This window comes from Meleagris gallopavo, chromosome 2, assembly GCF_000146605.3.
Source record: "Meleagris gallopavo isolate NT-WF06-2002-E0010 breed Aviagen turkey brand Nicholas breeding stock chromosome 2, Turkey_5.1, whole genome shotgun sequence".
NCBI classification, from domain to species: domain Eukaryota; kingdom Metazoa; phylum Chordata; class Aves; order Galliformes; family Phasianidae; genus Meleagris; species Meleagris gallopavo.
In genome coordinates, this window is record NC_015012.2 from 74,534,107 (window position 1) to 74,548,249 (window position 14,143).

The window sequence follows — 14,143 nt, forward strand, 5'->3', positions numbered from 1 at the left end:
CAGCCATTCTATGATTCTATGGCTTTTCTTCTGTAAAGATAACATAAAATGCCTACTTTTAATAACTTTGTATCAGTGCATTAAATTAGTCCCAGCACATTAGATTAGTCCTATTTCTGTTTTGGATATTGAGACTTAAAAACAGGATTTGGATTCACAGCTGAGTCACACTGCAGTGTAATTATTGAGCCTCCACACATGAAATCTATCTCAGAGCAAAGACACAGATGTGACTAGATCACAAGTAGACCTGTTTAAAGGCACACTTGCTATCTTTTGGCTGCATACCTGCCCAGCACATTGCTTCCTATCTGTAGCAGGAGTAAAAAGTGGAAAAGGTTCAAAGAACAGGTAACACAACTTAACAGCTACTTTTCTGAAATACTTGCAAAACAAAAGCCCTAAAAAATCTAAAATATTTTCTGCTTTATTTGCTCTCTTGCAAGTAATCAAGTAACTTTCTCTGCGGTCTGTCCCACAGACCTCAGTAAAAAGAGTTTATGAAAAGGTGTGTAAAAGGCCTATTTGAAAGAATATTGTTGTCAGTTCAGATAAAAACACCAGAAAAAAAGAAAAAAGTCAAGATTTGAAAACTAAACTAAAAAAAAAAGTAATTTGAAGTTTTCTTTGTGGGATTTATGCACACAGATTATTTTACAAGGTTCTATTATGTATACTCTGAACACGCATTTCTACAGTAAGTCAATGGTCAGTTCTCCTTAAGATAAGAAAAGCCCATGAAGATCCATGAGCGACTTGTTAAGTCATTTGTACACATGAGAGTAAATCAGGAAACCCATACTCCCGTTTGCCCTGTTTGACATTGAGATCTTTGTTGTCAAAGGTTTTACTCCTAAAAAAGTATTTGAAGAAGCTTAAGTGAGATATGAGTGATTCCTGTACTCTGTTTATCTGCATAGCAGCTCAACTTTTCCCTTTAGTGTATACACAAGGATGAAGCTTTCGATAGCTCCTTGGATAGTTTTTCCACAGTGAAGGAGAAAGAATAGAATTAAGAATCTCCACACTTGTTTGTAATGACGTTTGTTAAGCCTAATTACTTTAGATGCATACAAAAATAGAGCACAGAAAAAAAACCTGCGTGGACTAAAGAAGTCATGCATTGTTCTCTCCCACATACTCAGTTCCTAAGGCTTTTTCATTTTTAACTCTGATGGTTGCGTGGGTGTTTAATGGTTAATAAAACTGCCTGATTACTTGTTTAGCTGTAACATAAAACAACAAATAGATTCATAACTAACATGTCCTAGCCAAAGATAACAGTAAGGAATTTCTGAAAGAAAAAAATAGGAAAAGAAAATAAATAAATAAATAATAAAACAATAAGTCAATAACAGGCCAAAAAAAAAAAGGCACTGAAAGAATTTAAATGCCCATATCTTTTCCACAATTTAAGAAAAACAAGTATCTGATCAGCTTATTTATACTAGAACAGGAAGAAAACTATGTAATGGCACTATTATACAGGGTTATTATAAAGCAATGAGGGGTAGCAGTTAGACTGCCTACAGCTCTAGCACATAGCAGCAAAATCAGAATGTCCCCAGGGTGTAAAATCCACAGCTGTGAGGTGAATCATTCTCAACAGGATTTAAAGTTTTCTTCATCTGCAATCTGGCAGCCCCATTTTAAAGAATAATAGAAGTCCTGTTCATCTGAAGAACTTCCACACACAAGCAAGAAAAGGTAAAAATGAAAAAATACCAACAAAACAGTTCAGTAGATGTCAGGAATCCTAAGAGACTTTTCCAAGTTGAAAGAGACGTCAACAGTGAAGTGACCTACCATCAAATCAAAGAAAAAAAACAATGACAAAGTATGACTGGAATGAGATGTAGCCTCTGAAGGAAGACCAGAGAGTCTTTTGATCGGTCTGTCCCTGCCTCAGTTATTTTTCAACAAGTTAATTCAGTTGGGGAGGACTTGAAACTATAGTGTGCTGAAACCATGGGAAACCATTACAATAACAACCCGTCGTTATATTTTTGAGAAAATTGCTTTTCACTGAACTTGAAACAGGGCAGGTTTTTGTCCATCTTGACCTACATTATAGCAACCCACTGAAGGGGAGAATGGCTCATGGGTCTTTATGAGATTTTTTTGTTGTTTTAAGGAGGAGAACTACTGCAGAACATAAACATTTGCTAGTTTATGTGTATTACATAAGTCTAAAAGCAGCTAACGTAACACATAACTTAGAAGAAATGATGCAAAACGCTTCCAACCAGTGAAGCGTCCCACACAGGCACTACTGCAGGTATATAAAGGCAGGTGATTTATTCTCCTCGGTGTTGCACTCTGGACAGTTCACAAAGGCTTCCCACTCAGTGCTGCCCTTCAGAAAAGCCATTCTCCCACCTGTCTGAAATCCTCAGAAGCAGCACACTAGTCCTGTGCGCATAACTGCAGGTTTTTGACACAGTCGGGAACATACCAGAATCAAATTCAACATGGGAGACCATACAAGGCTGTGTATCTGGAAAGCACCCAAACGAGATGAGCATGTGATTTAAGAAAGCTGAAATCACAACACTTGTTGGCAAGGAAGACACAAAATACGTTGTAGTAAAATTTGAAATAACTATTTTGATTTACTATGTTTTCATAAATGTTTGTTTAATAGAGAGTATTAGAAAACAGTCAATTGTTGGGCATAGTCTTTGATACAGCTAGTACTTCTTCAGATTGTGCAGGTATGTGTTTAGAGGTAAATTCCATTTCAATTACAATGTAGAAAAATGGTGCTTTAGAATAATTTTATTCAATTTTCCAAGACCACTCCAAGCATTGTTTACAACAAAATAAAAAAACATGGAGCATGTTTTTCTTTTTTAATATTTACTATAGTTCACTACTGTGAGGTTATCCTTCAACATTTCAGAAGTATTACCTCTCAGGCTCTCATATCATATTTTTTACTCTTTTAGTAAAGGAGGCAGAAGAGTTTTCTTGATGGAACGTACCTAAATTAGTTTCTCCATTCTGAATTACTTGAACGTGAAACTGAATTAAACTAAACAATGCGAGGAATATCTCCCTAAATCTTCAAGAAAGCATATTGTTCACTGAAGCTTGTTATTTCTACAACATCTACATCCACACCCATATCATAGTCTTTGATTTTCATCATTCATGGCCCTAATATCTTTAAAACTCCCACAGCGAGTAGGCATTCTTTCAACATTTATATTGAAACTGCTATTGCAGAATTGTAGGAAATACAGGTTTTGAGATATGTTGCAAATTCACATTTACCTATGTTTATTTTTATAGAATCACAGAATTCTACAATACTTAGAGTTGGAAAGGACCTTTAAAGGCCATTTAGTCCAACTCCCTTGCAATGAACAGGGACATCCACAATGAGATCAGGTTGCTTGAATTTCTCCAGTGATGGGACATCCACTGCATCTCTGGGCAACCTGTTCCAGTGCCTCACCACCCTCACTGTAAACATTTTTATGAAATTGTAACTTAAATTTTGGGAATATTGACTCTCAATAAATAAATAAGATATATCTACTCTTTGAAGGATAACTTCTCTTTTCCTACTAACAAGTATTTTTCTGATGGAGTCCTTGTAAAGTTGAAAGGCACTTTGCCACAAGCCTGAGCACACCTGGGTAACACCACTGCTACTGCAGCTGAGTGCCATATGCAACATATCCATCTTAAATCATAACATTGGTCATCCTTTCAGTAAAAATGGTAAAGTCCAATATCAACTGGATCCCACCCACAGTAAGCGCTACTTCTCTAAAGAACACAAAAGCATTCAAACTGACCAATTTTTGACTCCATTGGAAAGTAGTTAATAGAAAAAGTAATAAAGAAACAGAGTGGTTTTTGAAGTGTGTGGGGGTTGTGGTTTGTTTTTTTGAGTTTTTTGTTGTTGTTGTTGTTGTTGTTTTAGAATTATATTTTGTTCTGAGTTTTAGTGTGCTTTGTGTGGATTGATAGTTCGTTTTTAATAGTCAGTACCCCCTGCATGACAATGTACACTTCAAAATAAAACAGTACCAACTCAATTTTGCTACAGTCTTAGAAACACAAGACCAGCTTGTAAGGTTTTGAAGCCTTTCACATGGTACACAACAAACAGCTTCTGACACATTCAACATTCTTAGGAAATGCAGCACACACATACTTCTAACAGTTGCTATGAAACAGCTAAGGGAACAACATTCTTTAAGTGGGTATTTCCAAATTCATTACAAGACTTTCAAAAGACTAAAGACCCCAAAAAAGGTAGAAAGTATTTCTCAAATGAAGCTACACACTGCATAGCAAACACCTGTGCCACTGCCGCACTCAGACACCTGCAAGCTCCAAAGCCAAAGTCCAACAGGAACATAAGAAAGCAGACATCAGAGGCAGCTATCACGCTCTCTGCTAGTTAACCTTCCGTGAAGCAAAACCACCTTCTCACCAGAAAAAGATAGATGTGTAAACGTGTGTTGTATATGTATGTATATACACTCACACGTGCATACACCTGTGCATGGTGTATGTCTCTTTATCACTTGCATCAAAATACACAAGCTATTTTAAGTGCCACCATCTGAACTTTTAGGAGTAGATTATATAAAGGAACATTTGCTATAATGAGCAGGAGAATATTTCCACAAACCAGCCAAATTATTTCCTCAAACTGCCTGAGAGGCAGGGAAGCTGAGTCACTAAGAACATCACCACATACAGTGGCTCTGCTCTGCTCTGCCCACCTCGTGGGCTCATTGAATCAGTTTTTTGGGTGGAAGGGACCTTCAAGATCTTCTAGTTCCACTAGATCAGGCCGCCCAAAGCCCCATCCAACCTGGCCTGGATCACTTTTAAGGATAGGGCTTCCAAAGCTTCTCTGGGTAGGTTTCCTTTCTACCTCCATCAGTGGAAGAATTGTTCTTAACTCTCAGGATGCTTCGAGTCTCGCTATCATCCATGTGATTTTCAAACAGGCACGAACATCTGCATTATTCTCCATTCTGCAATCTAGGCCAGCGAAGGGAGGGAAGGAACCCTTTCTGCAGGGTTATAAGAGATTATATTTAGCCATTAAAGTCCCAATCTAATCCCATTGTCAGTAATTTGCCAACAAAGAGCTTCAGCTCTGCTGGATGTGGGGAAGAAGGGAGCATCTCCCGTGAGTCTGATTCTGTTGTAAGTAAACAAACTAATACCCTTCTGAACTAGTTTAGCCCTCCTGAGCAACAATTTTAGATGCTGGGCTTTATTGTGACTCTGTGGGAGTAAATCAAGGGTGAAGCTGGCTGCTCTCAGCCATGCTCTTGGACAAACTCTCCCATTTCTTTCATGTTCTCACAGATAATCAGCTAATGTACAGAGTCACCTCTAAAAGGATGCAGATCTCTTTATGAATATAAAACTGGTAATAATCCAGGAGGCCTGAGCCCATCATTTATTACCATGAAACTGACAGAAAGAATGAAAATTACAGGGAAACGCCACATAATGAGGGGCATAGTGGGCTCCTGATAAACATACAGCATTTTAGGAACTCCACAGGCAAGAGATGTACACTGATCAAAATGCACAGCACAGCTGGATTTTCAAATGGCAGATAAGAAGCTGGGTTAGAGCTAGCAGTCTCCCCACAGTGCATTGCCCACCTCAGCACTCATTTCCCAAAGGGCACAGAAAGAGACGGTGAAAAAGCCCCACAGGGTCACTCTGTCTCATCAAAGCACAATGCAGCAGGCTAACACAATGTTCAAAATCCAACTTACATTCTGTTTTCTAACTCCAGTCCTTTGAAATAGCACAGAATTATCAGCAAAGGGAGGAAAACAACTCAGCAGCTAAATGCTTGCCTCATTAGCTCCAGTTTGTTTGCTTTACAGTTAATTCCTTTCTCTTTGCAAAACAATCAGCTAAGAATTACTCTTTTCCTCAAAAAAGCACTCAAGCAGAATAAGTAGAACAACTAATATAAACTGGCAGCTGTAAATTAATCTATATGGTAGGCAGTCCGGAAGGCTTTGTTCCTCCCGACAGCTTTGTTGGCCACACACCAGAAGAAACAAAACCAACCCGAAATATTCACTCACATCCGCAAATTAAACATTCATGCTGTTCATTAACAGCAGTGCTAATGCTTAACCTCACCAGATGCTGGGATGAAGCAACCAGTATGGTCCCAGTGCTCTGACCTGCTCCAGTGCCAGGCAGCCCCACCGTCCCCACCACAGCCGTCTGGAAAACATGCACACGTGCACAGGCTGGCAAACAAGGAAAACACAGTTCTTCAGTCACTACTTCATTACCTCCCAAACCTCCCATACTTTGTAAATTGGCGTGCATGAGTCTGTTACACACAGATTGCAGACTATATTTATCTTCTAATTCTTCAGGTGCCCCTAATTCACACTCATGTATCGTTAATGCAGAATGCTTAGTTTTTAACCCCTGTTTTTCTCAAATTTATGTTGAGCTTCTCAGCAGTGTACGCAAAGTTGAACACAAGAACTGAGTTTGCACCTTCAGTAAATTAGACCACCCTGATTTATAACCTCTACAGTAAGGAGAACAAAAGTACAGCTGATCTGTAAAGGCAAGTATAATGTTATTTCATTAAGTCCTTTGTTTGAAAACAAATACTCTATCAAACAGATTATTATATCAGAAGCACTCTGAAACCTACAAGAAAAGTATCTCAAAACCTCTGATGGAGAATCTTACAACTATTTACTTAATACTGAGCTGGGAATGAGAATAAAACAAAGAAGGCTGACTGTTTCCTATATTCAGATGATTTCTGTATATTACTCAACACAAAAATATATTGCTATACTCAGTATAAAGGTAACAACGTGCTCGTTTGGAGCACCCAGATCTAAGCTTCTCCTGGGTTTTTCAAAGAATATGGTAGCACTAAAAGCACTCTTAAAACCAAAAAGCAAAACAAAACAAAAAAAACTTCCCTCTTCATTTATGGTGTCCCTTGAAGAAAAGAAGACATTATATATAGTTTCTCGTATTTCATACTGCAGTATGCAAATATAATGGGGAAAAACAATCAAAATAAATCACAGTTCTCTTCTTCACTGTAGTTTAAATGTGTTTCACCCAGGAAAGTAACTGCTAGCTGATTAACTTGCAGTATTATCATGAATAAGTGCATGACATGTCACAGCTCATTTGGCAAAGCTGCAAGAATTTAGCTCATCCTATGCTGGATGCCTACCTCTCTAAACAAAGGGAACAGGCACACTCAGAAATACCCTCTTTCTGAGGTCTAACTTTTGGTTTCTTAATCTACAGCACCAATGCCAAAGAAAGCTCCCACTAAGCCACAGAGCTTAAAGCATTAAAAAGAAATAAATCTTGATATGGACCTGGGATTCTTACCCAGACCAGTTGATACAGCAGTAATGCTGTAATTTTGCAGAGAGATGCTGGGATCAAAGCTCACATTACTACGCTTAAATATGAAAAACAGATATAAGAACTGAAAGGTAGAGGCAGATGTTTATGGCTGCTGCTAACTTGTGATTTAGGATGAAACCAGTAAATTTTGGAGTGGTGCATTGCCAACAAAGACAAGCACCCTTCACGGAGAAAGCAATTCGGTAATACCTTCAAGTACATTTCTACTCATCCATATCCTTCATGCCACCTGAGTTCATCTTGAGCCAGAGGATTTTCATCTTGGTTCTTATTACCGTCAGACACTGAATTCCCAGAAGCACAGGTCTGTCAGGGCTGACAAGAAGGAAATGCAGTACCACAGCCAGCAGCCACACTCAGAGCAGGCATTAGATATCACTGATCTCCAGGCTGTACAGGACTCTGCACATCAAGTCCCTAACATCTACTCAGATAGATGAGGTACACATCAAGCCTAAAGTAGTTCTGGATGTTTCTTAAGGAGATTCTGTTTTATATTTTTCTAAGAATTTAACCAAATCAGAAACACTTGCCTGTTTCCACAGTGTAGCTGTATGTTCACAGCGTCTCTGATATACAATGACCTGCCAAACAGGTGTATTTTGCTGTCTCTGTTTGTATGAGGAAAAGCTGAGTTCATGCTGAACCAGTTAAGCTGGGAAGAAAGGACTGTTTCAGGTTGTTGTTTTTTTTTAAGCAAGCTTCAGGCATACAATTTGGTAGGAATGGAGCATCAAGATTTGTTTCTGCTTCAACAGAGACCAAAGGTTTGTCCTAGCAACAGTGATCCACTAGCTATGTCAGGTAAGGTGCATGTGCTTCTGTAGCCAGCACTGCACACAGAAAGGAATCTACTACCATCTCACAGGTGCCTTACATTTGTCATTACCCTGCCAGGGAGGAAGGCGAAAGGAAAGGCCACCACAGTCCCACAGAGAGGCGGTTCTGGAGATGGACAAGAAAGGCAGAAGTGCCGCCCAGAGAAGTCTGCTTCAGAGAAACTGGGAACATCAGAATTTTGTGAAAAACAGCAAAGTTAAATCCACAGATACCCACAGCAAGGGACACAGAAAGAAGGCAAGCAAAGCTGCCTCTGAGCTGTTCAGATGAAAAAGCTCTTCTGTGCCAGTGAGATGGTCCCTTCCAGCCATTCACTGCAAAGACAATGTACCTCACAATACACTTTGGGAAAACAGCAGAAACAATAAAGGCTTCAAAAATTATATTTTTTTAAATGTTAAAAAAGCCTCTAAGTAGGTGGAACAGCAAGAGATAGAAGTGATAAAGAAAAAGAGCATCATTCATGCTGCTATGCCTGAGGAACACACACCAGAAACATTAAAACAAGCACTGGAAACTTCTACCTGCTACAAAGAACATTGCAATGACATTTAAATGTATTTCTAGAAAGGAGGCTTTAAAGTAGTGGCTGTAAGCAAGATGAGTCACATGAAGCCAGGCAAAAACCCAATGTTACTTGTTCAAACCATTCTTCTGCCTGAAAAAAAGAGGAAGCAAAATCTTCTACAATATCTGGATATTTATTTGGAAGGAAAATGTTTCACATATTTTTACTCCAATAGTTGCAAGACTACAAAAAAAAACAAATTTGAGCCACTTTAGTATCATAGAATCACAGAATCCTTAGAGTTGGAAGGGACCTTTAAAGGTCATCTAGTCCAACTCCCCTGCAGTGAACAGGGACACCACAGCTAGATCAGCTTACCCAGGGCCTCATCCAGCCTCACCCTGAAAATCCCTAGGGAAGGGGCATCCACCACATCTCTGGGCAACCTGTTCCACTGCCTCATCACCCTCACTGTAAAAGATTTTTTCCTTATATCTAACCTAAATCTACCCTCTTTAATCTTGAAGCCATTTCCCTTTGTTCTAACACAACAGATCCTGCTAGAGTTTGTCCCCTTCTTTCCTGTAATTCCCCTTTATACGCTGAAAGGTTGGTATCAGGTCACCTCACAGCCTTCTCTTCTCCAGGCTGAGCAGCGCCAGCTCTCTCACCCTGTCCTTGTAGTAGAGGTGTTCCATCTCTTGAATCATTTTTTGGGACTCCAACAGGTCCATGTCTCTCCTGAACAGAGGACTTCATTTTTATTTCAAATACATTGAAGTGCTAGCTCCCAAATGTCTCCTCTTGACCAGTTTTCTTTTCTGACCTACACACATTTAAGTGTATTTAGTAATTAGGAAAGGAAAATCTTTCCTGACAACTCCTTCCTTCATGCTGCCTGGAATTAGGCAGTTCTTCCCAATTCACTGCCATCTCAGTGTAATGCAAATATTTCCTGATGATGCATTTATTCAAAAAGAAGCATGTAAATACATTCTCATACTTTATGGTTATAAACTTCTAAGACGAGCCAACCCTTCTCCTCTCTCCTGTAACATCATCTTGCATGATGGCCTGTTCCTGGTCCCTGACATGTTCCCCCATAGCCAGGCTCCAGTCTGCTCCAAAACCTGCAGCCTCAAGCTCCAGCAGAGCCAACACTGCCTTATGCTCTGCAGATCAGAGTGTATTGCTGCATCCCTAAAAAGCACAGTGGATATTACCACTAAAAGGGTTACAGCAAACTATAGACGTTCTTATTTCTAACTGAGTAAACTGTGCAATTCACAACAGCTAGGGTTGTGTCCCAAGGGCATCATTCTTTGGCCAAAACACACCTATGCACATTTCTGTGCACTGCTTCCATGGCTAAACCACAGCAAAGAAACATCCTCTTTGTGGACACCATGCTGTCAGGGCACTCACGGAAATGCTCAATAGCTCTAATCAGCAATACCACACCAAACCTTCTGAGGACAAACAAAGAATTGCAGGCCTGACTTTACCAAAACATAGAAACAAAACAAAATTATACCACCATCAGTTATTCTACCCACAACACATATATTTCAGTGTCGTCTGTCGAGATTTCCCTTAGCAGCTGCAGAAGGCAAATGTATCTCCTGTTTAATCCCCTCTCCACGTGGGAAAATGGCTCCTTTTACCAACTAAATGCATGCTCTACATTTTATTTATCTATGTAAATCTCTGCTGCACCATTAGGCATTCTTTTGTCAGTGTCATGAATGAATTGGTGAAGAGTCACTGGTTTTTAATGTGGAGGAGCAGAAAGGCAGCGACAATGAAGAGGCCCTGTATTAAACAAACGTGCAGCCCAGACAGCTCTGCTCAGGCCTTAATCTCCATCTGTAAGACATGTCCATGAACGCTTTCACTCAAAAGAAAAAGATTTCACATGGCAGGTGCTCTGCTTGCTGATGAAGTGGAAACCTCCATTAGCTCAGGCATTGGGCAAGCTTTAGAAAACAAAGAGCAAAAGGGAAAAGGGGAACAATACAGTCAGCAGCCTCAATACAGAGCCAAGCAGAAGGAAATGGGCTCTCCTGCTAAATTCTCACATTATTATTCATTAATAAATTTCAAGAGACTAAATAACATACTGGTCCAATGCACTTGTTGCTCACCTGTAAGGAAATCAGATGAGGCCAATACAGAAATAAGTCTGATTATCTTGGCCTCCCATGGACCTTTGTCTGCCATGCTTTGTTTTGGCACTGACTTCCAAAATTATGCTGTCACTGCTGGTGCAAAACTCTTTCTGCAGTTCATGTCATCTGGAGGAGCCTTTATGCATCTCTGTGCTTCAGTGGGTTTCTGAGTCATTCCAAACCTCAAGTGAAAATATATCTTTCCTTTCTTGAGCTTTTTTAATTTCTCTGTCATTAATTACCTCTGCAATAGTATTATTAAAGTCACTGAAGCATTTGGCATAAAAATTGTGCAAAAGACTCTCAAAAATGATCCACTGCAGAAAATCTACCCTGAGCCTCCATAACATTTAGGTGAGAAGAGGAAAAGCTGCTTTGTGTTAGAAATTCAGTCTTGCCTCTGGCACTCTCCTGGGATATCTCATGAATGACTGGAAATGCCTTGTCAGAGTAATAAGCATCAGTGCAAAAGTTGCAAAGAAAAGAAAAAACCCTCCCTGCTACTTCGTTTGTTTGGACAATATTCAGGAAGATGCAACCCTCAGTGCAATTGCCCAAGTAGTACTCCTCACATTAACCCCCCATTTGCAGTTTAGATGGAGGTAAACTCCCATCCTAACCATGCTGGTCCTCTATGGAGACCTCTAGCACCACGAGAAATGACCTTACCAAACAAGCTTTGGTGTTTGAAACACCGTCACAATAAAAAGCAAAGCAGCCATGAGAAACAGCAGAGCCTTTCAGGCTTACTGCATGCAATACAATAAATAAATTCCTTCCTTCCTTCCCAGATGAACTGCAAGTAAATACAGCAGCACGACCCCTAGAGCTTTTGTGTACTTCACAGAATCACAGAATCGTAGTCACTTCAGAGAGCCAGTCCATCGGCAGTTTCACCTTGTTTGTAAAAACTCAGAAGCAATACTGACATTTACATCTCACAGACTGACGTCTAAGACCTGTAGAAATTTCCAGCTCCTTTCCCAGCACAGAGCACCACAACTTCAGTGTGTTCACACAGCTCCTGAGCATCCACGCCAAGCCTTGCACTTCTCTCCTTCTGTTCCAGCCAACTCTGCCACCGCTCTTTCACCACCCTTCCCAAGAAGTAGGTTATTAGCAATGCTTCTTGAGTATTTTAGATGTGTTCCTAACTCTAAAATACTGCCAGTCATTCAGTTCACATACAGTATATGTTTGCCTCAGTTCCATAGGCCAGATATGCTTCCAAAACAATGCCAGTTTGTGATAACAAATGTTATCTGCAGTTACAAGACTGGTAGAGCCAGAACAGGAAAATTACAAGAAAGTTCTGCTGGAGACATAAACAATTATTATGTGATAGAGCCTGATAAAATATTCAGCAACACTGCAGCAAAAGAACCAGTTTACCTTAACAAATTAACACAAACATCTGTTTGTGAAATTGAGGAAATAAGATTAGGCCACTGCTACTGTCCATTATTCTAACACAAATCCAGACAACATTTATAGGTCTATATAGGTCTATAACTAACCTATTATGGACAACAGTTTGGAAAGTAATAAAACCTCAGCTCTGAATTTTTCAGTAGGTCTCCCCGAAGCAAAAAAAGCAGAACTGTTTTGAACACCCAAATACATGCACTGCAGTCTCAGTGTAGGAAAATCAGCAGGTTGTTATGCCACAGACAAAATCCAGCATCACAAATACTACTCACTGATCCCTCACAATCATATGTGGTGGAGCATTTGCTACTGGTGCTGTAGCAAGGAGTGAAGGATGCAGCAGTGCCCATGGCTCTAGATCAACCCAAGCTGACCATTTACATGTCAATGGCTGCATCTCCAGAAACCACCAGCTCCCAGGCCAAAGGCTTGAGCAGCCGCCAGCATCCAGCAGGGCACAGTGAGGCGATTCATCCTTCATGAAGGTGTAAGGTTAGAAGTTCTGCACTTAATAATCATCTAGGAATACCTCCAGTTTGTGTGATCCATGTGCTTGAAAAATCCTTCTTTTGACCTGGCCCTAACCCATCAGCATGTACTCCTGTGCTTCACTCTCTTCCCACATCTCCCCTCCTGGATCAAGAAGCCCTCGCTCTGGGCTGGGAGCTGCCATGGGGCCATCCTGCAGGGGGTTTTGCAGGGAGGTATTTGGGATGGGGACAGGAGGAACAGAGTGACTTCTGTCCACTTCAACTCCAAGTCCTACTCTGCTGCGATGGGTAACACAGTGTTCTGTTTGACTCCACAGGGGAAAGAAACACTTATTTTTTGATGAAACAGCAGCATTTTATGAAGGCAGTGGTCCTGTGTCCAGGAAAGGCATGAGAAGAAGCTGCAGATGGAAAGGGGGGAGGGAAAGACAGAAGGGTGTCTCCCAGGGCTTTGTTAAGAGGACAGAAGGGCAAATATCTCATGATGAAATGCCTCATTGGCCAGCAGTGGTCCGTGTGGTGCAAATGCGCTTAGCCAGACAGCCATCAATTTCAACTGCTAAGGGCTTAAAAAAAATGTGCAAAAGGCACTGAAGGCAGGTTGCCGGGAGCTGGGAGCGGCCCTCTGCCCAGGTCTGGGTTAAAGCCACAGCTTCAGATCACCTTCCAGTAAGCAAGGCACAAAGCTTCCAGGAAGCCTGATGTGAGGTAAAAGGAGGCTGAGTGACTACAATAACAAAACAACAGGACTCATTTTCCTAGGAAATCAAAGCAACGGCTAAACCCTGTGAACACATCCCAAGCGCAAAGGTGACCTGATATAGCTAAGACAACCTTACAGCATGCTTCTGCCAAAATGCAAAATTTACCCTCCTTGCCATGGGCTTGGCCACCTATTCCTGACTCTTCTCTCACTTGACCCCACGGTGAGCTGGGTGAACACACTGATCAGTCACTGAGCCAAGCAGGGGGCCAGGTGAGATGTGAATGGGGTTACCAGGGCAGACCAAGTGATGGGACTGAGGAGCAGGAGGTGAAAGAAAGAACAGACACCATCTTAGGCAACTGGTCAACTGGATTTGACACACAAAATGATGTTGAGCTGATCCCTGACATTTGGGGGTCTTGGAATCATGACGATAAGGTCAATGAAACAATGAAAGACCCACTGCAATTGGGTCAATAACCAGCAGTGGCTGAAGCCTTTTTATTAACTGGAACAAGCATTAGAAACTGCTAGGTAAAAAAACAAAAAAAATCCAACACATAAAAAACAGAAGAGG

General features: G+C 40.7%; 1 protein-coding gene across 2 annotated transcripts in view; it reads right to left on the bottom strand.

Annotated features, from left to right (window-relative positions):
- The window catches only part of ANKRD6 (ankyrin repeat domain 6), a 109,716-nt gene that overhangs the window by 60,863 nt on the left and 34,710 nt on the right, over positions 1-14,143 (bottom strand). The window contains exon 1 of one of the 2 annotated variants that reach the window (XM_031552529.1): positions 6,145-6,225. The exons of the other annotated variant lie outside the window; for it this stretch is intronic. The gene's annotated coding sequence lies outside the window, so the exon portion shown is untranslated. Of the gene's footprint in view, positions 1-6,144; positions 6,226-14,143 lie in introns of those variants that run through there. 2 annotated transcript variants of the gene reach the window in all.